The following is a 25,741-nucleotide window of genomic DNA, read 5'->3' as shown; positions in this document are numbered from 1 at the left end:
GCATATTCAGGGTTTTCTCCAACTGAAAGTCCAGGATGAACAATGAAATCCAGAACCTACTGAGAGCCAGATCATGGGCATTTATGTCCAGAGACCAAGAAACTTAAATGAGGAGCAGGCATGACTGATGGAAAGTCATACCTGGGTGAAGTGGAGATTCTGGACATGAATCAATAAAGGATACTTGACAGCTGTGGCAGGGCCCAAGTGACATAACCAAACCCAGTGCAGTAGGAGACAGCAAAGATTCACTCTTAGATGATCTCAATACCTTTTCTGCCTGATTTGACTACCAGGACAAGGAAGAACTGCTGCTCACCACCACATCCCTTGGTGATCTTCTACTGTCTGTGATGATATCGTGTGGGCTGCCTTCAGAAGAGTGAATCCAAGGAAGCATCTGGTCCGGAAGGAGTTCCTGGCCATGTACTGAAAACGTGTGCCAATCAACGGGCTAGTGTATTCACGGGCTAGTGTATTTTCAGCATCTCACTCCGAAGATGCATGGTACACACCTGCTTCAAAGAGGCCTCAATCATTCCAGTGCCCAAGAAGAGTGTGGTATCCTGCCTAAACAACCCACACCCACAATGATAATATATTTTGAAAGGTGATGTTGAAGCATAATAGTTCTTGTCTGAGTGCTGACATGGATCCATTTCAATTTGCCTACCACAGCAACAGGTCTACAGCATACGCCATCTCACTGGCTCTACACAAAACTGTGAATCACCTGGTCAGCAAAGATGCATTCACCAAGATGCTCTTTATTGACTACAGTTCAGCATTCAACACCATCATCCTCTCAAAAATGATCAGCAAACTGAGACGTGGGCCTCAATACCCGACTGTGTAATTAGATTCTGGTTTTCCTCACCTCCAGACCCCAATCAGTGAGGATTGGTAAGGACATCTCCTCCACAATTGTGCTCAACACTGGAGCACCACCATGTTGTGCACTTAGCCCCCTGCTTTACTTGCTCTACACCTATATCTGTGTGGCTCTGTACGACCACAATGGCAACTACAAATTTGTTCACGCTACCGCCTTAGTGGGCAATGAGTCAGCATTCATGATGGAGATTGAAAACTTAGCTGAATTGTTTGTTAACAGCCTCACCCTCAATGTCACCAAGAAAAAAAGAGCTGATTGTAAACTTTAGGAAAGGAAAAACAGAGGTGTATGATCCAGTGATCATTGGGAAACCAGAGGTTGAGAAGGGGAGCAAATTTAAAGTCCTGGGAATCAGTAGTTCAAAGGGCCTTTCCTGGACCCATTATACAATGTGAAGGAAGCACGCCAGTACCGCTACTTTCTCATGGGTTTGCAGATGTTCAGTATGTCATTGGAAACCCATTAGATGTGTAGCAGAAAGTGTGCTGACCGGCTGCATCATGGTCTGGTGTGGGGGAATCAATACCTCTGCAAAAGGTAGTGGAAACATTCCAGTAGATTATATGCAAAGCTCTCCCCACCATCTAGAACACCTACATCAGAGAGCAACAATAATCATCAAGGATCCACATCCCACAAGATGTTCTCTTTCTTGCTGCTCCTATCAGGAACAAGGCTTGCACCACTAGGTGTAGGAATAGTTGCTACTCCTCAACCATCAGACTCCTGAACAATGGACTCAATCAGAGACTCATTTAAAGACTCTTACTTACCTCATTATTTATTTTTGAAATTTTATTTTCTGTATTTGCAGTTATTTTGTTTACATTTCTTCTTGAGTACAGTTTAGAGTAATTAGAAATTCTGCCTGGTCCACAGGAAAAAGAATCTCAGGGTTGTATGTGATGTCATTTATATACTCTAACAATTAATTAGAACTTTGAACTTTGAGATACATGGGAAAGCAGAGAACGGAGGTGGGAATCAGATCAGCCATGGCCTTATTCGATGATGGAGCAATTTGAGAAGCTGAGTCGTCTCCTCCTGGCCCTCACTTGTCCATCCAGTTTCTTGTAGAAAAAACTTAGCAATGTGTTTCACCAGACATAAAACTGGATGATGTGACATTTAACCACAAACTCTCCTTGAGAAATGTTGAGTCAGAGATAACAAGAGTGAATTTCAGTTCACAAACAGCTGATATGCAGCTCTCCTTCAGCACCACACTTGCCTGCCCGCCTGATCTTCTCTGCTCAGGTTTGTGCTTTTGGGCTTCCTGCCTCAAAGGCAAGAGTACGACACCATGTGGAAATTTAAATATGTCCCTTTAGAATCAGCTATGGCTCAGTGGAATACAATTTCAAATAGACTCAAAGGGTTCCATGATTTTATTGCAAAGAAAAGTAGGGTAGGTTTGTTCAATATTACTTATTAAACTATTAAATAAGCTATTGCTTCTCTGTCACTCATCAGCTTTGAAGAACAACAATCTGGTCATTGCTATTAATGGGAATGAACTGTTGGGGTTAAAATCCTCCAGAGCATCCAGAGGAAACCCATGCAGACACAAGGGGACCATACACAGTGCTGGATTAAAGTATTGCGGGGCCTGTAGCATTTATTTTAAAGTGGGCCTAAATTGTGCTGGCTGGCGCACGCGTGGTGAGGGGGCAAGTGTGACGGCAGTGCATGAAGTGCTGGCTGGCACATCGCAATGAGGGATAAGTTTGACTGCGACCACCAACCACCCCCCCACCCCCCCGCCCCCCACAACCCACACTGCCCAGAGAGAGTTTCTGATGCTGGCCCTGCATGCCTGTTTTGGTAAGTTTGAAATAGTCTTAATTATTCTTAACAAATTGATGCTAGCTTTCTCAGATCAGTGATTACCAGTGGCGTATCTAGGGAACATAGTGTCTATGGCAAGCACTGAAATTGCACTCCCTCTTCCCTATTAAAACTTACTGACACATTTTGTACTTACACTGAAATTGCCCCCTCCCCTCCCCTCCCCTGTTAAAATTTACTTACACATTTTGTTAAAACAAATCTTACTTTGGAGGTGGTGACAACTAAAGGCTGGCTCAATGTGGGATCATTGACTGGCTTCGTTACCCATAATCCCCCATGCAGCTGGAACTGCTCTGTTTCCCATTGCTATCTGCAGTATGCAGCTCCCCCGACATGTTAACAAATGAAAACAGTCAGTTATAATGCTCTTTAAAACATCCAGTTCTAAACTACACAATATGTATGTGAGATTTAAATTATTCTTTTGTGTTTTGGAATGGATTAATCAAGATTCTTTAGCCATTTAAGTTTTAATACAAATTTGAAAAAAAAACCTTAAAATTGATACAAACAGATGATATGAGAAATGTCTTTAAATTTAGACATGCAGCACGATAACAGGTTCTTTCGGCCCATGAGCCCTTGCCGTCCAATTACACCAAATTGACCTACATCCTTGATGCGTTTTGAATGGTGGGAGGAAACCGGAGCATCTGGAGGAAACCCATGAAGACACGGGGAGAATGTATAAACCCCTTACAGACAGTGCCGGATCCGTATTCGGGTTGCTGGCACTGTAACAATGTGGCACTAACTACGACGCTAACTATGCCACCTAAAGCAGGAAGAAACTCTGTTTCTACTCTTATACTCAACAGTGAGAACCAATGAATGATGCTTAATTTTCCTGAGGACAAATGATTCATTGTTCTTGTTGTTGCCCTCTTTTAATGCTCACCAAATGAGCCAAAGTTTGTGCTTGATGTTGAAAGGATGGCTTGATTTGCCAGCCTCAAATAGAAAATTTCTGTAAAGATCCAGCAATGCGGGGGTGGGCGGGGGGGCGTGGCAAGATGGCGTAGAGTCTAGATGTGCAATCTTGACCTCTCTGGCCAGACTTTTAAATACCCGTTTTTTAACCCTTTGCTTCCAAGTTTAAATTTTTTAAATTTTAGTTTGAAGTATTAAAGAATTATTATAGCCACTAATGGTAAAAAGACTAAATCTCAAGTTCAAAAGAAAATACATTTTCGAAGTGCTGAAGATTTGGGGCCAAGACGACTTGAAGCAGCCCCAGGCTCAATTTCTTCATTGCCTAAATCCCAAGGATCGCCTGTGGAGGCTGAAAAGGAAATGCATCAGGCAGCATTACAATCTGAAGAAATCGTTTTTCTTCGCGAATGGATGAGAAGACAACAAGATGCGGGGGGAGACCAGCAGCGACTCCCTGAAGAAGTCGGGATGCCGTTGCTGGGAGTCCAGACCCGCAGTAAATCTTTTAAAATGCCTTTTGTTGAATTGCAGCAGGAGCTGCAGTTACCTTGTTCTGCCACCATGTCAGAGAGAGCAGAGCTGAGATTTACGGATTCACAATGTATGCAACTAAATGCAGTTATTCAACCTATGTTGACATCTCCAATGAATGAGATGGTTCAAATGAACGCTGGTGTAAGTTCAGAATTAAATATGGTTAAGACACGTGTGGATGCATCTTTTGAAGAATCAAAAAATTTTCAGACTGCTTTTTTGGACTGTAAACAACAAGTGACTTCTAACACAGAAAAAGTGTTGAAGGTGGAAAAATCAGTCATAGAATTAGGAGATCATGAAAAGGAGCTAGAAAGAAAAATAGATTATTTGGAAAATCAAAGCAGAAGGAATAATGTGAAAATTGTTGGTTTGCCAGAAGGTATAGAAGGACAAGACCCTCTTCGTTTCTTTAAAGACTGGATTCCGCAAATATTAGGGCAAGAATTTTTCTCTGGGGGATTGGCACTGGAAAGAGCCCATAGAGCTTTAAGAAGAACACCCTCAGCTGGTCAACCCAGAGACCGGTAATAATTCGATGTCTGAGTTATTTGGATAGAGAAGCAATACTTCGACTTGCAGTACAAAATGCGAGACAACGACAACCCCCATTATTGATTCAGAATAGTAGAGTCTTTTTTTATTCTGATCTGAGTCAAGAGGTCATTCAACGTCGACGTCGATTTAATCCAGTTAAAGAAGTTTTGTGGCTTAAAGGTTATAAGTCTACTTTTCATTACCCTGCAGTGTTGAAGGTGTTTTACGGAGACTATCAATTTCAGTTTTTTGAAACTGATTGTGAAGCAATGATTTTTGCTGACTCATTGCCGGATATAAGAGGACAAAGATGTCGTCCACCATTGTCTCCTAAAGAAAAATTTGGTAGCTTTGGAAACGGAAGAAATGGCAGAAATGGGAAAAATGGGAATGGAAAGAGTCTACCTCCTTCTGAAATGGGATCTTCAACACTGGAGTCTTTTGGATGAAAAGAAGAATTTTCTTATTTTATTTTTTCTTTTGTTATTATGATATTTGAATGTTACTGATCATTTGGCTGGTGAGGGGGAGATTTGCACTAAGTTCTTTACTAGTATGGGTGACCCATACCCAATTTTTGTTTAGGGGATTACTACCTTTTGGTAGTTTATTTTGGGGGGATTTTTAAAAAAAAAATTTTTTTACTTTTTTCTTAGATTTTAATTTGTGATTTTTTTTATTGGAGGGCCTACATACGTTGATTTGAGTTTTTATATAAAGATATTATTGGTATTTAGTAATAATACTAGATATGTCGAAGTTGAGGTTTGCTACTTTTAATGTTCGAGGATTAAATAGTCTGATTAAATGCGAGCGAGTCTTGGCATATATTAAGAAAATGAAAATTGATATTGCCTTTTTACAAGAAACATCAAATATTACAGGATGGTATGGATAAAAAGGATTGAGATAGATCTAAAATTAAATGGGAAGTGGATATTGGTTTTACTTTTTCTGAAGATTGGTTAGATATCTGTTGTGATAGTGTAACTAGATTGATAAATGTACATTGTGCAATGATTAATTACAATTTTTTACATCAATTATATTTGACACCTGAAAAATTTAAAAAATATGGTTTTAATGAATCAGATTTGTGTTTTAGATGTGGTGATATGGTTGGAACTTTTTTTCATGCTGTTTGGTCATGTATACAATCTTTTAGGTAGAAAATTCAATCGTTTTTAGAATATCTGTATAAGATTAAAATAGTTTTAGATCCAACAATATTTTTATTGGGTAGTTTGCAACCTCTGAAAGGCTTGAGATTAGATAAGTTTCAGCTTGCTTTTGTATATTTGGTTTTATCCGTAGCGAAAAAAATGTATTGCTAGTACGTGGAAAGATACAAATATGATTGATATTAATAGATGGGATAATGAGATGAAATATTGTTTAATAATGGAAAAAATTACATATGTTTTGCATGATAATTATAATTTTTTTTATTAATAAGTGGTTGTTATACTCGGAATATTTACATTTCAATTTATATTGATTAGATTTTAATATGTATATTTAATTTTTTTTAAATATTCTTTCTTTTTTCTTTTTTTATGACTCTCCTTCAGAGAGTTGGCTGAGGGGGGGGAGGGATCTTTTCTTATTTTTTCTTTTTTCATATATATATATATAAAATATGTTCATTTTCATGTTTAATTGCTGTATATGTCATATATTATTTGTTTTTTGAATGAATAAATAAAGTTTTTAAAAAAAGATCTAGCAATGCTCCCTTACCTGATGTCACTTTGATTCTGATGTAAACATGAGCAGACTTGATGGCATCCAGAACCAGCAACAAACTGGTTGAACAGTCCCAGTACATCAGAGAATTCTCACAGGTAACAGCATAGGAAATCAGAAAGATTTAACTTTGAACTAATGGCCTGGAATTTGTAGTCAGACAAGCTCACAGCTGATGGGGAGGAGGGGGGAATGTAGTCAGCAAGTCCCATCCACACATGTCCCAGGTTAATGTTTCAAGTCAAGTTTATTGTCACCTGATTGCACAAATACATCCCAATGAAATAGCGTTCTCTGGTCCTTGGTGCAAAACATGCAGACACACAACCAGACACAACACACATACAGACAAACTACATATGCAGGACAAGATTTCATATATACAAATAAATAAACGTTGTTTCATAATATGAGAGTCATGGCTGGTTAGTCTGAGTAGTTTCTTTGGTCATTCAGCATTCTCACTCCATGTGCTCTCAAAACCAAGTCTTGCCGAGGCTTGTAGCCATCTGTTGAAAATTATAAAACAACTTTGACAGCTGGCAAAGCCACACCAAGTTTGGATAGCTGTATAGTTGTTAAACCACTGTGACTATTTCAGAAATATTTAAGAACTTTGGTTTCCAACTATTACAAAAAACCCCAGCTGTAATGGTTTCACATATTTACGCTTACTGGATCTATATACTGTGGAGGAGCAAGCAACACCTGGATTACAGCATTAACTGTGCTTGCTACCTGATTTCCTAAATCACAATGGTGAGTTCAAATTGTCTTCAGTCTTACTGCAAATTTTGCATAATACAGAAATGATTGATAGCACAATATTATGGAATGAATTCAGGCTATTTGGCCGAACTGCTCATTTACTGCTGTTTACGTTCTATTTGAGCACCTCCTGATTTTCTCACCAAACCTGTTAGTGTAGCCCCTCTGTTCACTTCTCCCTCACGTACCTCTCCATCTCCTTCTGGAATGTATCCATACTTCAGTTTAACTGCTTCTTGAGGGCTTGCATTCCTGGTTCTCAACCCTTTATTTAAAGGGGTCGAATCTGGCTGGATTTTTTAATGACAATTTGACATTGACGGCTTCTAGATTATTCTCTTTGCCACAACTGAAAACATTCTCTTGATGTCTGTAATATCAAATAACTTGACATAATTTTAATGACTTTGACTAGGTTAAGTGTCTGTCTTCTTTACTCAAGAGAGAAGAAAGATAACCTATTCATCAAGAAGATAAATTCCATTGGACAATTGTTTGATCAGAAAGGAAGGTCATATCATTTCATGAACGGTAAAGGTTTAAAAAAAGGAATAAAAATTGCCATAAAATTGTAGATTGGGATCGGATGGCTAAGTAAGAGAAGGCAGGTGTGTCTGGAAAGTATTCAGTACCACAGAGTGCTCAGTGGCTTTCTGGATAGATTGATATTGGCTTTGTAGTGGAAAGCACTCTGTCACCATTGTCCAATGTTGTCTAAGTGTCTGACATCACCTCATAATTCTTAGTTGCAGGGGGAATTTTATAGAAGGGTCAGTTCTCCAAGAAAGAGTTTTGAATTTCAGATGTAGAACACCATCCATTCCTGCACGTTTTTCATTTTCCAAGGGAATCTGAATCCACCTGTTAAGTTAACAGAACACAAGCAGAACATGTGGAATCCATGAACCATCCTCTCTCAGGAGACTTTTCAAGATGGCAAAAAACAGAGATGAAAATAAGTGGGAGGGTTCTCACTGCATTGCGCACTTTCTCGGCCATTGCTTATCTTACACTCTGAATGAGAGAGTTCTTGAAAGAGAAAAGATTATTTGCTCCTGAATAGCATTTCTAGAGCAACAGGAAGTTAGCCATTCATCACACTTCACAAATTTAACAATGAACCACACGAGGAGATGCTGGGAGAGGAGAACAGGATTTCAGCCAAGCAGCATACAGTATTAAGAACAAAAGCTCGGTACTGAAATAAAAATTTGGTTTGTGTCTGCTACATTTGTGGAAATTGTTACAAATACAGCAAGCACCAACATATCAAAGTATGTAGTTTTTTTAAGCAAAGTGAGTACTTTGCCCTACAGTGAAATAAGTATGTGTCCGATTCTAGCTGCAGACAACTGAACAATTGTAGACGTTCTCAACTGAGGGGAGTGTTTCGCCTGTGTTGTCCTGGGCTATGTCCCCTACCTTTTGGAGGGCTTTACGCTCAGGGGTATTGGTCTCCCTATACCAGACTGTGATGCAGCTGGTCAGCACACTTTTCACCACAAATCTGTAAAAATTTGCTAGGGTTTCTATGATGCCACCAGCAACCCATGACGACTTACTGTGGGTTGCAGAACCCTTGTTAAAAATTATTATCAACATCCACTTTATCCGTAGCCCTCATGATTTTATTAGCCCTTACAAGGTCTCCTTGACTCCAGTGAAAACATTTTCAGTCAATTCAGACTCTCCTTATAACTGAAACGCTCCAATCCTTGTTCACCCTCTTTACTGTGGTTAAAATCCTCTTCCCATTATATAATGACCAGAGGTGCACAGGGCATTCCAGGTGTGATCTCATCAAGTCTTGTATAATTGGAACATGATGTCCAAACTCTTGTATTCAATGCCCTGTCCGATGAAGGTGTGTACCATATGCCTTCTTGCTTACCTGTATCACCACGTTCAGGAAACTATGTTCAGGTATCACTAGGTCTTCTGAAGCATGACTGATTGCTGGGTCTCTTTGCAATCGTCCTCTCAAACAAACGGTCCCTCAGTGACTCAATCTAAGCTGTGCCCATAATCTCTGATACAAAAGAATAATATAGCATGTAAACAGGGCCATCTGCCTAACACAACGGTTGTCAACCTTTTTCTTTCCACTCGCATACCACTTTAAGTAATCCCTATACCATAGGTGCTCTGTGATTAGTAAGGGATTACTTAAGGTGGTAGGTGAGTGGGAAGGGAAGGTTGAGAATCACTGCTCTAGACCCAATTGTTACTGAAATATTTTGCTTGAGAAAAATTGTCACTGGCCCATTTCCTTTGGAATTATGAAACGAGTCAATTAGGTACAATTAAAACAGTGGTTTTCAAACTTTTTCTTTCCACCCACATGCCACTTTAGGCAATTCCTTACTAATCACAGAGCACTTATGGCATAGGAAAACTTAAAGTGGTACGTGAGTGGAAAGAAAAAGGTTGAGAGTCACTTGCCTAAAAGGTTTGTGGCAAACATCTAACATCCATTTACACTAATCTGATATTAATTGTGGAGCAACCTCAGTACCTTCAGAACCAGAGCAGAAGTAAATAATCCTTGGTGCAGGGCACTTCCCAAAGTGAAGACGATACAGTGAAAACTTCATACTAATCACTGTCATGGCATTCTTGTAAACAGCAACAAACCACCCTCATGGCACTCATGCACTGCACCTCACTAAGACAAATAAGGAATTAACATTGGCAATAAAATATCCTTTACTGAGAAAGATAATCAAAGATTGATATACTTACTTTTGCAATTTAAAATAAAAATTTAGCAGTTTCAAGTTCTGTGCTTTTCATTTTTTCTACAAAACTCACACACACACACACACACAACACACACACGCACGCACGCACGCACGCACGCACGCACACACGCACACACACACACACACACACACACACACACACACACACACACACACACATTATGATTTTATATGCCTTTTTTTAATATGGGAATTCAAACTATCTTTCTTGATCAGTGAAAGAGGTCTCAAAATACTAGTCTAGTGCATTAACCAGGCTTGTAGGATTGGAGTCTCTCCCTAACTACCATCATTTAAAATAAGCTACTCATTGGACTACAGGTCTTTCCCTCTGTTTTTTTTCCCCCTCTACCACAGTAATGGGAACATCTCCATCAAAAAAGATCAAAGATCCTGTCTTTGCCTCCTGAATGAGGCATACTTGAAAATAAACTATGAGCAGATGAATTTACTGAGAGGATACTGTAAAAATAATAGCTAACAGTATAACAGTTGAAACTCAAGATCCTGAGGAATTTTGACAGGATGATTGTAAAGAGGAAATATCCCCTTGTGGGAGGATCTGGAATTAGAGTCACTCTTTAAAATAAAGTGTTCCTCTTTACCTCTCATAGACACTTCTTAACAGGGCAATGGAAGTGGTTTTAGAACTTTTTTAATAGCAGAGCTGGATTAATTCTTGACAAGCAAGGAGACAAAGGTTTCTGGGAATAGGTAGGAATATGGTGTGAGGGGAAAACCAGATTCATCATGATCTCAGTGAATAGCTTAGCAGACCTAAACTTCTGAGTGACTTAGTCCTGCTTCTAATACGAATGTTCACAAGTTTGTATTTTGGTCATTTTAGTAGGAATGTGTATTTTTGCACTGAAATGTGCAGCGGGCATAGAATTGTCTGACTATTATCCAAATTGCTACAGGCAGTGAATTCCTGTAAAGCTTTACCGACTGCTGTGCTTTTTATTTAACTTTCTGCTGATTCAGGATAGATAAAATTGTTCCTCATACTATTGTTCAGCCAAGTAATTGATAGATGAAAACAATTCAAAAATAAATTCAAAAGCAAAGGCTACTGTCATTCTTTGACCCAAATCTAATTAACTACATCTTTGAACTTCTCAACTTGTCTTCAGTTAAACAAGAAAGTCAGTAAATGCTGGGACTGGTGGTCCCTATGCTGCACGTGGTGGTGAGGGTGGTCAGTGGAATTCAAGAGGGCAACAGTGAATGCAGCGAGGGCGCCTGAGATCCTTGTGGGGGCCAAAGTGGGAGGCCTGGAAAAGGAGCTGGTAATCATGTTTACTCATACCTTGACAAAGGGCTCAGACTGAAACATTGGATCCTATAGATCAGAGGTGGTCAAACCAGGGCTCATGAGCCACATGTGGCTCTTTGACAAATGATGTGTGGCTTGCGGAAATATGTTGGCTGAGACAGGAATTGTACGAGCTGTACAATGGTAGTGTTAGTGGGCGTGGCTTGCGATTGAAAATATTTGGTATGTATACCGTACATACACGTGTAAAAGTCAGCCTCCCTATTTTTGGCTCTGGCTGCCCACCTGCCCTCTGAAGTTCCCAATACCGTGACCGCAGACTCTCACTTAAGCCCCAGCCGCTCGCCCATCCATGCTCCCAACGTCACGAGCGATACAGGTACTTATCGCCGTCAAAATGAGTATGTGTGAAATGGTCGACTCCCTAAATTCTACCATTAAAAATTGGCCCACAAAATTTGACTATAACATGAGGATATACGGAATGTGTACCTTTTGATTATTGAAATAAATAATAAATATTATTATGTATATGCATGTCTTAATATTTATATAAAGTTTTTGTAACAAAATGTATATGTAAGGGTAAAAACATGTATGTAAATTTTTCATGACTTGTGGCTCTCAAACATCTGAAGTTTATTGTATGTGGCACTTACGTTAAGCAAGTTTGGCCAACCCCACTTTAGGTGCTATGTGACCTGCAGAGTTTCTCCAACACATTTGTGTATTGTCATCCAGTCTTTCTTTAATTTAGTATGCATTTAAGTATGTGCATGCAGTAATCACTGCAGGAAGAATGAACATACAATGACTAGCCCCTTGTAAATGATGGCAGATAGGAAGAAACCTACTATAGTCAAAAGCACTGATTTTCAGCAGGGCTCGACCGACCTCAAAGGGACAAACACACTTAAGTAAAAGCCTTCTTTTCACTAACATAAATATTTTTAATGTTTTCTTTATGTAGTTGGGAAGAGGAAGTATGGAAGAAACCACGGAAGACTGATTCACAGGGAAGAGGCCCATAAACTTTGAGCAGAGTCTTAAGGGGCCATTGGCAAAAAAAGGTCTAGAGGATAACATATTGGACTAGTATCTTGAGACCTATATTAGTGGTCCAGAAAGATGGTTTTAATTTCCAATAGGCATGTAGGGATATTTCACTAACATAATTAATGACCTTCAGGGAAAGAATCCCTGGTCTCACCTATATGTGACTCCAGAGCCATTAACTCCGTTGTTCCTTCTCAGTCCAAGGAGAATTAGACATAAACAATAAAACTTAAAGGAATGATCAGATCTTGCAAACAATTAGTAAAAAAAAGTAACATTTGTAAATTGCACAGTTTATCTGTAACAGAGAAACATGTGACACCTGGTTTTGACAGCAATAAAAACGCTACATATCTCCAAAAGGAATTGTTATTAATTGTGGTGATACAAATATGTGTAGATGTGACTGTCAATGGGTAGCTGGCCCGTCCCCCACTGGTGACTTGCTCCCTGGTAACTCCTCCCCTTGTGACCTTGGAATAATGGTCGACTTCCTCTCCCTGTCCTCAGTCGAGCACTTGGAATCTGGCCAGCTACAAGTCTAAAGTGTAATAAAGCCGATCTATGGCTTTGGAGTTATTGATAGAGGCTATCTATTTATTATACTTTAAATCTTCCACATGGGATGGACAAACTGCTGGGACCTGACAGGCTAGACCACGACCCTCAGAAACCTGGAGCCCCAGAGCTGTACGAGCAATGGATCGAGTTCTTCACAGACTTCTTGGAAGCTTCTGAGGACCTCATGGATTCAGACGAGAAGAAACTGATGATCAGGGACTGCAAGACTTACCCTGCTGCCGTGACTGAGCTCCGCAACCTCTACAGACCATGGGTACCCCCTGGCCTTAAGAAACAGCAACATGGTGAGTATCTGGATAATTTCTTTCGGGCCCTGCATGATCTGGGGCAAGAATGCAGGGGCAAAATCCTTGCCCCAGTATTGGCAGATCAGTATGTGGAAGAGCTGATCAGGGGCGCCGGCGTGGCTGGGGTGAGGCCCGACTACATCCACCAGTGAATAATAGAGGAAGACAGGCTGCCGTAGCAGAGAGCCCTCCAGCTCGCTAAGACTCTAGATTCAGCTCACTCCATCACTGCCAGCAATGAGCCCTCCACATGTGGGCTGCGGGCACAGCCATTTTGGGACACAATGTCACAGACCATCACTGCCGCCCCCACAGCTGAGCACCTGATGTGCTACTTCTGTGGCCAGCAGAAGCACACCTGGCAATGCTGCCCAGCGAGAGAAGCTACCTGCTTGGGATGCGGGAAGAAGGGACAGTATAAGAGAATGTGTAAGTCAAAGCATGCACCCCTGGGGGTCAGCCATCGAACCCGACTTCATTTCCTCCTGCAGTGACTATGTCACTTCTGGTCTCGAATGACTTGACCGCATGCGTGACCTGGGGGTCACCATCTTACTTGACTCCACTTGCACTATCGTGGACAACTTCACTTCCACTGTCTTCATCCACCTCAACAGGGGGCCGCCACCTTACCAAACCAGCTCCCCCTCCGACAGCAATTGCAACCTGGTACTGCCGCCCATCATCTTGGATCAAGGCAGCCCTCACCCAATCACCCACTCGATGATGGAGATGGAGGTAAATGGGAAACGAACTAACTGCCTATTCAACAGTAGAAACACTGAAAGTTTCATCCACCCAGACACTGCTCACAAACTCTCTCTCCCTTTCAGACCAACGAACGGCACAATGTCAATGGCCGCAAAGGACCAATCTGCCGAGATCCATGGATATTGTATTGTGACATTAATGGTGCGGGGTGAACATTATGACAATTTCCATTTACTCTTAATGCATCAATTCCTTCTAGGGCTGGACTTCTAGAGCCAGTTCAGTAGTGCCACGAACACCCCCAGCCCCTGCATGTGATCTCTCTACCCTCCACATACCCTCATGATCATTGTTTGAGAACCTGACTGTAAGCTCATAGCCATTAAGAGCAGACACTACAGTGCTGAGGACAGGGCATTCATAGTCCGAGGTGTAGTGACTTCTGGCGGAGGGGGTCATAGTGCACAGCTCCAGCCTATGGAGACCCCAAATTGTGGTGGTCAGGACGGAAGTAGTCAACTTCATGGTGATCGACTATAGCCAAATGATCAACTGCATCATGCAGCTGGATGCATATCCCCTTCCCCAGATTTCCAACATGGCCAATAAGTTCACCCAGTATAGGGTCTATTCCACCACTGACCTAAAGCCGTCATACGACAAACTTCCCCTTCACCCAGGAGACCACCAGTATACCACATTCAAAGCGGATAGAAGGATCTACCACTTTTTCTGGGTACCCTTCAGAGTCACCAATGGTGTCTCCGTATTTCAGTGAGAAATGGATCGGATGGTGGACAAACACAAATTGATGGCCACATTCCACTACCTTGACAATGTCACCATCTGCAGGACCACAATGCAAACCTTGCCAAATTCCTCCACACTGCCAAGTCCCTCAATTTGACCTACAACGAGGACAAGTGTGTGTTTAGCACAACTCGCCTGGCCCTCCTCGGATGTATCGTGACACATGGTGTCATCAACTCTGACCCAGACCGCATGCGTCCCCTTATGGAATTCCCTATCCTGCCTAATCTCAAGGCACTAAAAATGTGCCTGGGGTTCTTTTCCTATTACACCCAATGGGTGCCCAACTAGTCCACCCCCTGGTAAGATCTACAACCTTCCCCTTATTGGCAGAAGCCCGGGCAGCCTTCATCCAGATCAAAGGATACATCGCTAAAGCCACGATGCATGTCATGGACAAATCCATCCCGTTCCAGGTGGAAAGCGATGCCTCTGACTTTGCACTGCCCGCCACTCTCTACCAGGCAGGCAAGCCAGTAGCAATTTTTTTCTCGTACCTTTCACAATCCTGAGTCACGGCACTCCTCCGTCAAGAAGGAGGTGCAGGCCATCGTTGAGGCAGTACGCCATTGGTATTATTACCTGGCTGGGAAAGGATTTACCCTGTTAATGGATCAATGAACCATTGCTTTCATGCTCAATACCAAAAACGACAAAATCCTGAGGTGCAGAATCGAGCTCTCTACCGTGACATCCTATACTGGCCAGGCAAGCTCAGTGACCCTCCAGAAGCCCTATCCTGGGGGATGTGCACTAGTGCACATCTAAGCTGCCTCCAATCCCTCCAAGATGACCTTTTCCACCCCAAAGTCACAAGATTGTTCCACTTCGTGAAAGGACAGAACCTTCCCTACTTCACTAAGGATGTCAGGTCATTGACCAGACACTGTTGGGTCTGTGCGGAATGCAAACCACAGTTCTTCTGGCCTGACAAGTCGCACCTCATAAAGGCCACACACCCCTTTGAATGACTCAGTATCGATTTCAAGGGGCCCCTGCCTTTGCCCAACCGGAACGTATATTTCCTGAACTTCACTGATGAGTACTCCGGGTTCCCTTTCGCCATCCCCTGTCCCAACATGATCTCAGTCCCCATCATAAAGGTGCTCCACAGCATAATTAACCTCTTCAGGAAACTGAATTGTATCCACAATGATCGGGGGTCCTCTTTAATGAGTGACGAACTGTGGCAGTACCTGTTGGCTAGAGGCATAGTCATTAGTAAGACGACCAGTTACAACCCCTGGGGGAGCGGCCAGGTAGAGAGAGCAAATGCCACAGTTTGGAAAGCTGTCCTCCTGGCTCTCAAATCCAAGGGCCTGGCAGTGTCCCATTGACAGGAAGTCCTGCTGGAAGCACTCCATGCCATCTGATCTCTGCTATGCACCGCTACTAACACAAACCCACATGAACGCATGTTTTCCTTCCCCAGGAAGTCAGTGACCAGAAACATACTACCACCCTGGCTCTCATTCCTGGGACCTGTCCTGCTGTGGAAACATGTGATGGGTCATAAATCTGACCAGTTCGTGGAAGAGGTGCAACTTCTGCACACCAACCCTTGTATGCCTATGTGGAGTACCCAGATGGCCATGAGGACATGGTCCGTGTCCGGGACCTGGCGCATGCCAGAGACCCATAGCCACTCCCCACCCACTTCAACCCAGACCCTACCTATACCCATACTGCCCCCCTCAGGGACTTGGTGCAGGTTAGCCATCCACCCCCACTCACCATGTCATAAACCCTGGACCCTGGTCCAGCTTCTCTGGCCACCATGGCTGCCTCCACATATAGCCAAGCCCCAGCTCCTATGGAGCCAGCCCTCCCTCCCCAGCCTCAAAACACACGACCAGCAATGGAGCCGACCATTGTACCACTGGCGGAATTGCGCCAGTGGCCGAGGCAAGGGAGACCACCCGACCAGCTGAGTCTCTAGGACTTTTAACCTGGCGGGGTTTCATTTTAAATGAGGGGGTGAATGTGCTGACGCGAGTATGTGTAGATGTGTCTGTCGACGGGTAGCTGGCCCGTCCCCCACTGCTGACTCGCTCCCTGGTAGCTCCTCCCTTTGTGACCCTGGAATAAAGGTCGACCTCCCTCTCCCTGTCCTCAGTCGAGCTCTTGGAATCGGGCCAGCTACAAGTCTAATGTGTAATAAAGCCTTTCATTCCTTGCTCTGCGGCTTTGGAATCATTGATAGAGCGTATCGCTAATGTACTGCGATACAGTGAAATACTTTGTTTTGCGTCCTCTCCAGGCAAGTTGACCCATACTTAAGTATGGCAGGTTGTGCAAAATAAAATAAAACTACAGAGTATAGGGTTACTGAGAGAAAGTCCATGAGTAATATTGATCGTTTTGGAGGAGAGATACAAGAGAATAGTAGAACATCTGTAATAAATGTCAGGAGAGGGTCTTCTGGGAGTAGCTTACCCATCCTCCCCTGCCATTTATTTCTTCGGCTGAATGTAAGAAGAGCTGATGCTCCCATTCAGTGCCATCTCTCATTTTTGATTTGTTATGGATAAATACAGTCATCTGCCTTTCATGCAAATTTTGGTCATGATGAAATTCTGGAGCACGTGAATGTAACTAAGTCTCAACGTAATACATCAATTAAATCCATTGAAACTAATTTTAATAGTTCCATTTTAACACTAGTTCCTCAAGTTCGTGCCTACATCGACATAGCAAAACACTCTCCACCCCCAGATGTGCCTGTCTTTAAGGCAAATGAGGCAGATGCTGAACTCAAGAAGCCTAATTAGCTCCTCAGACCCCTCTGTTCGCCAAGCAGTTGAAGTGTTACTAAATGGCAACGTTGCGAAAGGCACACAGCAAAAAGTGAGCTTACAAGGTTAATGTTATAATTTGTCATTCATTGTTCATAATATAAAAAGGGATGGAATGCAGAAGATGACATGTTATTGATGTTCTAGGCAGGAAGAGAGATAGAGTAGTGTTTAATGTGCTATGTCCCCTACTGTAATCTTACAACATAGACTTGACACAATCAGAATACAGACCTGTCCTAGGGTTGTGAGACACATTGCAATGAAAGACTTGCCAAACTTCCTGCTGCTACATCTTTTCCTTCTGCCGAATATTTTTACTTCACCAGAGGGAATCATCTGTTGCCCTAAACTGCTAGAAAGTTGCTAAGCATGTGTTTTCCTGTTTAATTTAATATTTCATTTTCTGTAACAGTTGTGATATAATATGAACCAGTTGTTTGGTTTTGATGGATGAGAAACCTGCTACATGATTTAAAGTTGTCTATTAATGAATAGATCTGCTACCTCTTAGGTGAGTCAAATCACCAACTTGATTTCAGATTATTTCTTGTGAGAATGATTCAAACTATCTTCCATGTGGCCACTTAACACAGCATGAAGTATGTTGATGAGAACTACTCAAGACACAAATGGGGCCAAAACTAAATAAAATCCAGGTAATTTTCAATGTATGTTTTAGAAAGTATAGATAGCAGGGCCTTAAGTTGACACCATCTGCATCCTCAGAGCACATGATTGTTATTTAATCATTGCCAGATACATATTGTTCACAACTTTCACTGTTGATTTCTTGTGAAAGTAATCACTGCACTTTGCCCCTAAAAATTCCTGATATCGAGGTTGATTTTTACATTCACCCTTCCAGTATATTGCTGCACATGGTATTAGTTTTACAAATTGTTTCAACCGTCTGCCTTCAGTCTGCAGAGAAAAATGATTGGGCATCATTCGATTGTCATTTGCATGAGGAAAGGAGGGAACAGAATCATAAATTCTTTTATTAAATGAGCAAGAATCCAGAAAGAAGGGATAGCGTAGCGGTTAGCGCAACGTTGTTACAGTGCCAGCAACCTGGGTTCGAATCCAGTGCTGTCTGTAAGGAGTTTGTACATTCTCCTTGTGCCTGAATGGGTTTCCTCCAGGTACTCAGTTTCCTCCCATCCTTCAAAATGTAAGTCAATTGGGCGGCGCAGGCTCGTGGGCCAGAAGGGCTTGTTGTCACGCTGTATGTCTAACTTTAAAAAAAAACTTCAATGGGAATATAAAGACCCCGTTTTATTGACTCTGTGAAACAAAATCCCTTCATGTAACATGAAATTGTACATCTTCTCAAGATAGTTTCACAGAAAAGAAGAATTAGGTGATCCAGAGAGATATTACATTACATTATATTTTATTGCAGGGGATCATATGCCATTTATTCAAGCACACTTCAGTATTTTTAGATGTGTTTGAGAAGAGCTCTGTTGAAAAATGGGCTACTGAGTGATTTAAATAACTCACAACAGCGCAGGGCTGAGGAAGCTCCAATGTTCAATATTAAAATTGACAAGATTTAACTTAAACCATGCAAGGCAAGCATTTTCATTCACACTCTCCAATTCGGATAGATGAATACCCAAGAGTAACAAACAATCTGCTGGAGGAACTCAGAGGGTCAAACTGCACTCAAGACTCACTGTCAGCTTCAGGATTCAGGAAAAATGCTTCACATGTTCCCCTAATGGAGCGTTTATTTCTTTATCTCAAACTAAATGTTATTTGGTGGAATCATGTCAATTCTATAGAGGGATAGCAGTCACTGCTCCTTGAACAAACTTAGCAGTTCTCACCTTATGCTCATGACAGACATTATAATTGTCTTTTATATTTCTGGAATAGAGATCAAATTTAATTTTCTCCCTTTAGGATGAATCACAAAGGAATATCAATCAAAATCATGGCATGTTTACTGAAAGGAGGGTTTTCTTTGTCTGTCAGCCATAAAAAATAGGAGCAGGAGTAGGCCATTTGGCCCCTCTAGCCTGGTCTACCATTCAATAAGATCATGGCTGCTCTGGCAGTGGATGCAATTCCACCTACCTGCCTATTTGCCATAACATTGAATCTCCCTATGATCCAAAAATCCATCCAATTTTGTCTTAATTATATTTAATGAGGTATTCTCTGCTGCTTCCTTGGCCTGGGAGTTTCACAGATTCACTACACACAAGGAAAAGCAGTTCCTCCTTAATCCTGTCCTAAATCCACTGCCCAAATCCTAAACCAGTTCCAGTCTCACCTATCAGTGGAAACAACTTCCCTGCCCCTAATTTACCCATCCCTTTCATAATTTTATACAGTATGTTTCTACAAGATCATCTCTTGCTCCTCTGAATTCCAGTGAGTATAGTCTCAGGCTACTTCAAGGGCTATTTGAGAGGTACAATCTGATCACTGTGGCACACGGTGAATCCTCTGTTTCTGGGGTCACTGCACTGATCAATAACCAATGCTTACAATTCCTTGTTCATGCCAAATTTATTTTAACCCATATAGCTTTGAGTTTAGTTAATAATCTTCAAGGTGGATTATTTTCAAAACCTCTACAGTCTAACATTTACATTTACAACCTTGAATCTTACTTCTTGAAAATGAGGGTGGATATTTCCCTTGGAGTAACATGTGGAAAAAATGTGAAATATGAAAAAATATAAAAGAATCATATTATCTAATTGGTAAGAAATTGTAGAGCCCTGGGATGCACAGGGACCTGGATGTCACAATGCATCATGGTGGAGCAGACTCGATGGGCCAATGGACCTACTTCTGCTTCTGTATCTTGTGATCTTGCGATCATTGCAAAAAAGTAATAAAGTAGAAGAGCAAGTAATTAAGAGTTGCTACAGGAATTAAAGTGAGGTTATAGTTCATTTGTTTAGGACATTGCTGAAACCACTTCTGAAGAATTGTGCAAAGCATGGAAGATCTTCATGGTCATGCTTCAAATGTGGCCTTATTTTGCATGGAACCAATTCAGAAAAGATTTACAAACCTGGAATGGGATTGGTTATCCCATGAGCTTATGTTTAGAAGGGTAGGGGTTTCTTGACTAAAGCATATGATCCTGAGGGGTCTAGATGTGGAAAAGATATTTCTCATTGTGGGAGAATCTAGAATAGAGGTCACTATGTAACATAAAAGCTCGTTCATTTGAGACAGAGAATAGTTTTTCTTTTCTTTCAGAAGGCCATAAGTCATTGGCAATATCTTTCCATTGGAAGAAGAGTCTGATTATTTTTATAGCAGAAGAATATAGATTCTTGATAAATAAGGAAAAGGAATGATGAAAAAGGAGGGTTGGAATATTGTGTGCAGTTCTGGTCTCCAAATTATAGGAAGAATATCAATAAGGTGGAGAGGGTGCAGAGAAGATTTACTAAAATGTTGCCTGGATTACAGTATCTAGAATACGGAGAAAGATTAAGTAGACTGGGTCTTTATTCATTGGAGCGTAGAAGATTGAGAGGGGATTTGATAGAGGTATATAAAATTATGAAGGGAATAGATAGATAGATAGATATGAATAGGCTCTTCCCCTTGAGGGCAGGGGAGATTGAAACGAGGGGTCATAAGTTAAGGGTTAGGGGGCAAAACTTTAGAAGTAACATAAGAGGAAGCTTTTTCACTCAGAGAGTGGTGGCTGAGTGGAATGACCTTCTGGAAGAAGGGGTTGCAGCAGGGTCAATTTTGTCATTTAAGAGGAGGTTGGATGAGTATGTGGATGTGAGGGGGTTGGAGGGTTATGGGCAGGGAGTGGGTAGGGGGAACTAGTGGAGTTTCACTTAAATCGGTACGGACTAGAAGGGCCGATATGGCCTGTTTCCGTACTGTTATATGGTTATGTCGGGACAGGGGATGGTTATATTGACAAAAGACAAAGGAGGAAAAACCCAACACCCAACCCCAACCAACCAATTTTCCCCTGCAACCGCTGCAACCGTGTCTGCCTGTCCCGCATCGGACTTGTCAGCCACAAACGAGCCTGCAGCTGACGTGGACTTTTACCCTCTCCATAAATCTTCATTCGCGAAGCCAAGCCAAAGAAGATATGGTTATATATCTTCATCTTCTTGAAAGATGGAACAAATTTGAAGGGCAGAAGGACTTACAGATATTTCTGCTCCCAATTTATATGTTTATAAACTTGTATGTATGTATGCATGCAAAGCTAAAGCCTTGTCTCTTCCTTGTTAAACATTTTGTTTTCCGTGAAAATAAAGACTAATATGCTGTTGTTGACTGTTTTTGCTTTAACCCTAGTTTTGAATACAATTAACACCTCAGCCTCCTTTTTCCAGCTTCCATTTGCTTCCTCAGAATGTGAAACAAACAACTTAGAGATTTCTTTTTCTTTTGTTCAGTTGTTCTCAAAACTCTCTGTGGAGAAAGAAAATGTTTGCTCTTACATTTCATTGCTTCACAAACCTTCTGATATCTCAGTTCTCGGAGATACTATCGATCTTTGGAGATTTATTTGTTTAACTTTCTTTTAGCTTGTCACGTATTTTGCTCTGGTACTCCTTTGTGAATACGTCTCAGTAGTAATTGTTCAGTATACTTAATATGCCATACTCACTCTCTGTTCATTGTACCATGATATCAAAGTAGACATTTCCCCTCTTCACTGTACAGGTGATCTTGAGGGATGCACTAATAATCCAGAGGATGAATTCAACAACCAGTTTAGCAGTTTTTAAAAAAATCATGAGTTTTTAAATGTTGTTGAAAATTGTTCCTACTATGTGCCTTGGCACATTTACTCTCTCAAAGTTCCTTCCAAGTCTTTTTGATCCAATTTGATTAAGGCAGGTTCTCAGGCAGAATCAGGATTTATTGCTTGTTCTTCAGTTTATTTGAGAAGTTGGTGGTGAGCTACCTTCCCAAACACTGGCAAAATTTGAGGAATGGTGCTTCCAAAGTTGTTGAGTGGGGACTTCCAGGATTTAGACCCAGCTACAGTGAAGGACTAGCTTCACACATTTCCACATCAAGTTGGACTGTGACTGGGAAGGAATCTGCGGTAATGATGTTCCAGGCACCTGTCCTTCTGGGTATTCAAAAGATGGGCTTGGGAGGCAGCTGTTGGATACATAGCAACCAAATATTCCCAGTTATTTATGAAGGGAGAATTGTTGCTTTGATACCAGTGGAATTAATTCATTCATTCATTCGCACCTGCTATTAGATTGATGCAATTATTTACTTTCCCAAAACAAAACCAGTTTCCCAGAGAGTGTTACTTTGGTTCACTGCTTTTTAATCTGTGAAGTAATTGTGCAGATGCTTGAAAAATAATCTGTATTATTCATCAGTATCACTTTTCCCAATATGCGGATTATTATTGCTATAAGACCACCTTCATGATCATCTCCAGATTTCTAACCTATATTTCATTTGATAATCTTCTTTAATAAAACAACTGCAAGCCATTCCCTCCTCTTCACCATTTGTGTACTACCCTCCCAAATATAATGCACTTGATATAAAAAAACAGAGCATCTTATGTCTCAGAACTTATTTCGTTAGAACTTGTGAACTAATCCAAATTACACTTAATGCCTTATTATCCATAATTCACCACCTCCTGCATGTAATGTCCATTGAACAGACTGTTACCATATTACCATGCTCATATAATCCAAACCAGGACCTAACTCTGATATCAGCAAACTTTTCTTCCTTCTTTGGCAAGGTTGTCAAAGCTCTTGACACTCCTTCTCTTCAGACCATTGTATAGTATCCCTTATATCTGATATGCCTGTCCTCTTATGTTTATATAACTCTGTAGATCCTCTGGGAAACATTAAAGCATTAATCTTTCCATTTGAAAGACCTGTCTTCTCATCATAAGCCTTTTATTTTAGTCATTACACTTTTGGAATGCAAAACACATTGCTGTAATAAATCAAGCTGCTACTAGTGTCATGTCTAATTAAAGTCCAAAGGTTGGACAGCAGGAGGTTCTCCATTAAAGCTACGGTACAACAAAAAGTGCCAATAGCGGGCTTTCAACTGGTGAGGTCATAATTATTCATACTTTTAAAAGTAGTCAAATATTATTAACTGAATGAATAAAATAACTCTTAACATGGTCTGGACTCCTCCCCCTGTCAGACTTCTTTATTCTGATGCCTTCCTGTTCTTTGCTGATACCTTGAAGAAGAGCTCAGGCCCAAAACATCTCTAACATATCTTTACCTCCTACGGACAATGTGAGACGAGCTAAGTTCCTCCAGCATTTCTGTGTGTTTTTTTTCTAAATCTCGATGTCTGCAGACTTTTGTGTTTCACTTCATTAACACAGATTATCCATTTGATTTGCTTGAGGTGACCTATTCATTCACACTGGTTCGGTATGTCACCGAAGACTCTTGTAAACTTCTATAGGTGTACCGCGGAGACCCTTCTGGCTGGTTGCATCACTCAGGCGCCAACTCTCAGGACAATAAAAAAATCCAGAGGGTTGTTAACTCAGCCTGCGACATCACAGGCACTTCACCCCATCGACGACATCTACATGAGACGGTATCTTAAAAAAGCAGCTTTTATCATCAAACCCCACCCAAGCCATGCCCTCTTCACTCTGCAACCATTGGAGAAAAAGATACAGGAGCTTAAAGACGAGCACACAATGGCACAAGGACAGCTTCTTCCCCGCTGCCATCAGATTCCTGAATAATCAATGAACCAAAGACACTGCCTTACTTTTTGTGCCCTGTTATTGCTATTTATTATTATTTCACTTTATTTTTTTAGTAATGTTGTAAGATGATTATAATATGTATGCTTGCACTGTGATGCTTCCTCAAGACACAAAATTTCATGACTTGTTCATGACAATAAATCGTGATTCTGAATCTTATTCTGATTTCCTAAAAGCAATCATGTATAAACTTAAATCATTATGTGCTCTCCAAAATGCACATTAAACATTCCACACCATCCTAATTACCACTTTAATGGCAGACTGTGAAAAAGGATGTCACCCGTGACCTGTGGCACCAATTTTGGTGCCTTCCAATACAGACCACATTTCCCTATGCAGGGTTAGGGAATGGTGAGAAAAAGTGCTCCACATCTGTCTCTCCCATTACTGGTGAGCTTCATATACATTCCGATATCCCTATTCTGGTAAATCCAGCTTTAGACTGATAGACTGAAACGTATCCCAACCATACACGAACACCCTCCCAGCTCACCCTATCATATTTCAAGCAATGCACATTGATCAGGCACATGCAGTTGCATTAGGAATTAAAAAGATAAACCTTTTAGATACATGCAGAGAACCAAGCTGTTCCTGCTGAGTAACACTGACATGATTCCGGAGGCTAGTGTATCTCCTCACAGCATCAGCGCCGGTTCGGTTGAGAGAATTCTCACTTTTGTGAGTCAGGTGGATCGAGCTCTCCAGACATTCAAACAGAGATGAGCAATGGTGAAAGAGGAGGTTCCAGAGTTATGAGGGGAAAAAAATGCGGGTATGCCTCCAATGGGATTGTTCCTCTAGGAGCTATTCAATAGATTCAATTCAGAATGACCTCCTTCGTACATTAAAAAAAATACTGGCTAGAAATTCTCTCAAGCATAAAAGCTAATCACTAAAATACACCAAACAAGAGCAACAGAGCCAATTTTTTCCAAAAATATGAAAGTACTTATGTCATCTGTTGTCATGGCAAGAGCTCTTATAGCAATGGTTCTCAACAGGAACCACTGTTAAATATAGTGGGACTGATTGAGCTGGCCTTATGTTAGGAACAGTAAAAGGGACAGGGAATGGGTACTTGGTTTCTCCAATGCTGAATTGGTGAAAGAAATGGTAACGCAGCAAGAAGTCGAATGCTCCTCTCTAGAAACTTGGAGGTCCTGCCTGCAAAAGATTTACCCATCAGGAAAAATCCATGGTTGTTTTCCAAGATAGACTCCACAGCAGCAGTTAAGTTATGTTCAGAGAAATTTCCTTCCTATGGTACTGCCTGCTTTCCGGGTTAAGGCCCATTATGTCTCTTAACACAATATGCATGCTTCAACTTAGCAAAAGGGACCTTGGGCAAGTTATTTCGGTGTGCCCCACAATCGATGTTCACTTAAGTAAAAACTCAATGCTGGAGAAACTCAACAGGTCAAAAAGTGTCCTTTATATAGCAAAG

This window comes from Narcine bancroftii, chromosome 7 (assembly GCF_036971445.1).
Source record: "Narcine bancroftii isolate sNarBan1 chromosome 7, sNarBan1.hap1, whole genome shotgun sequence".
NCBI lineage: Eukaryota > Metazoa > Chordata > Chondrichthyes > Torpediniformes > Narcinidae > Narcine > Narcine bancroftii.
The sequence above is the reverse complement of the archived record's forward strand: the minus strand, read 5'-3'. Positions refer to the sequence as shown.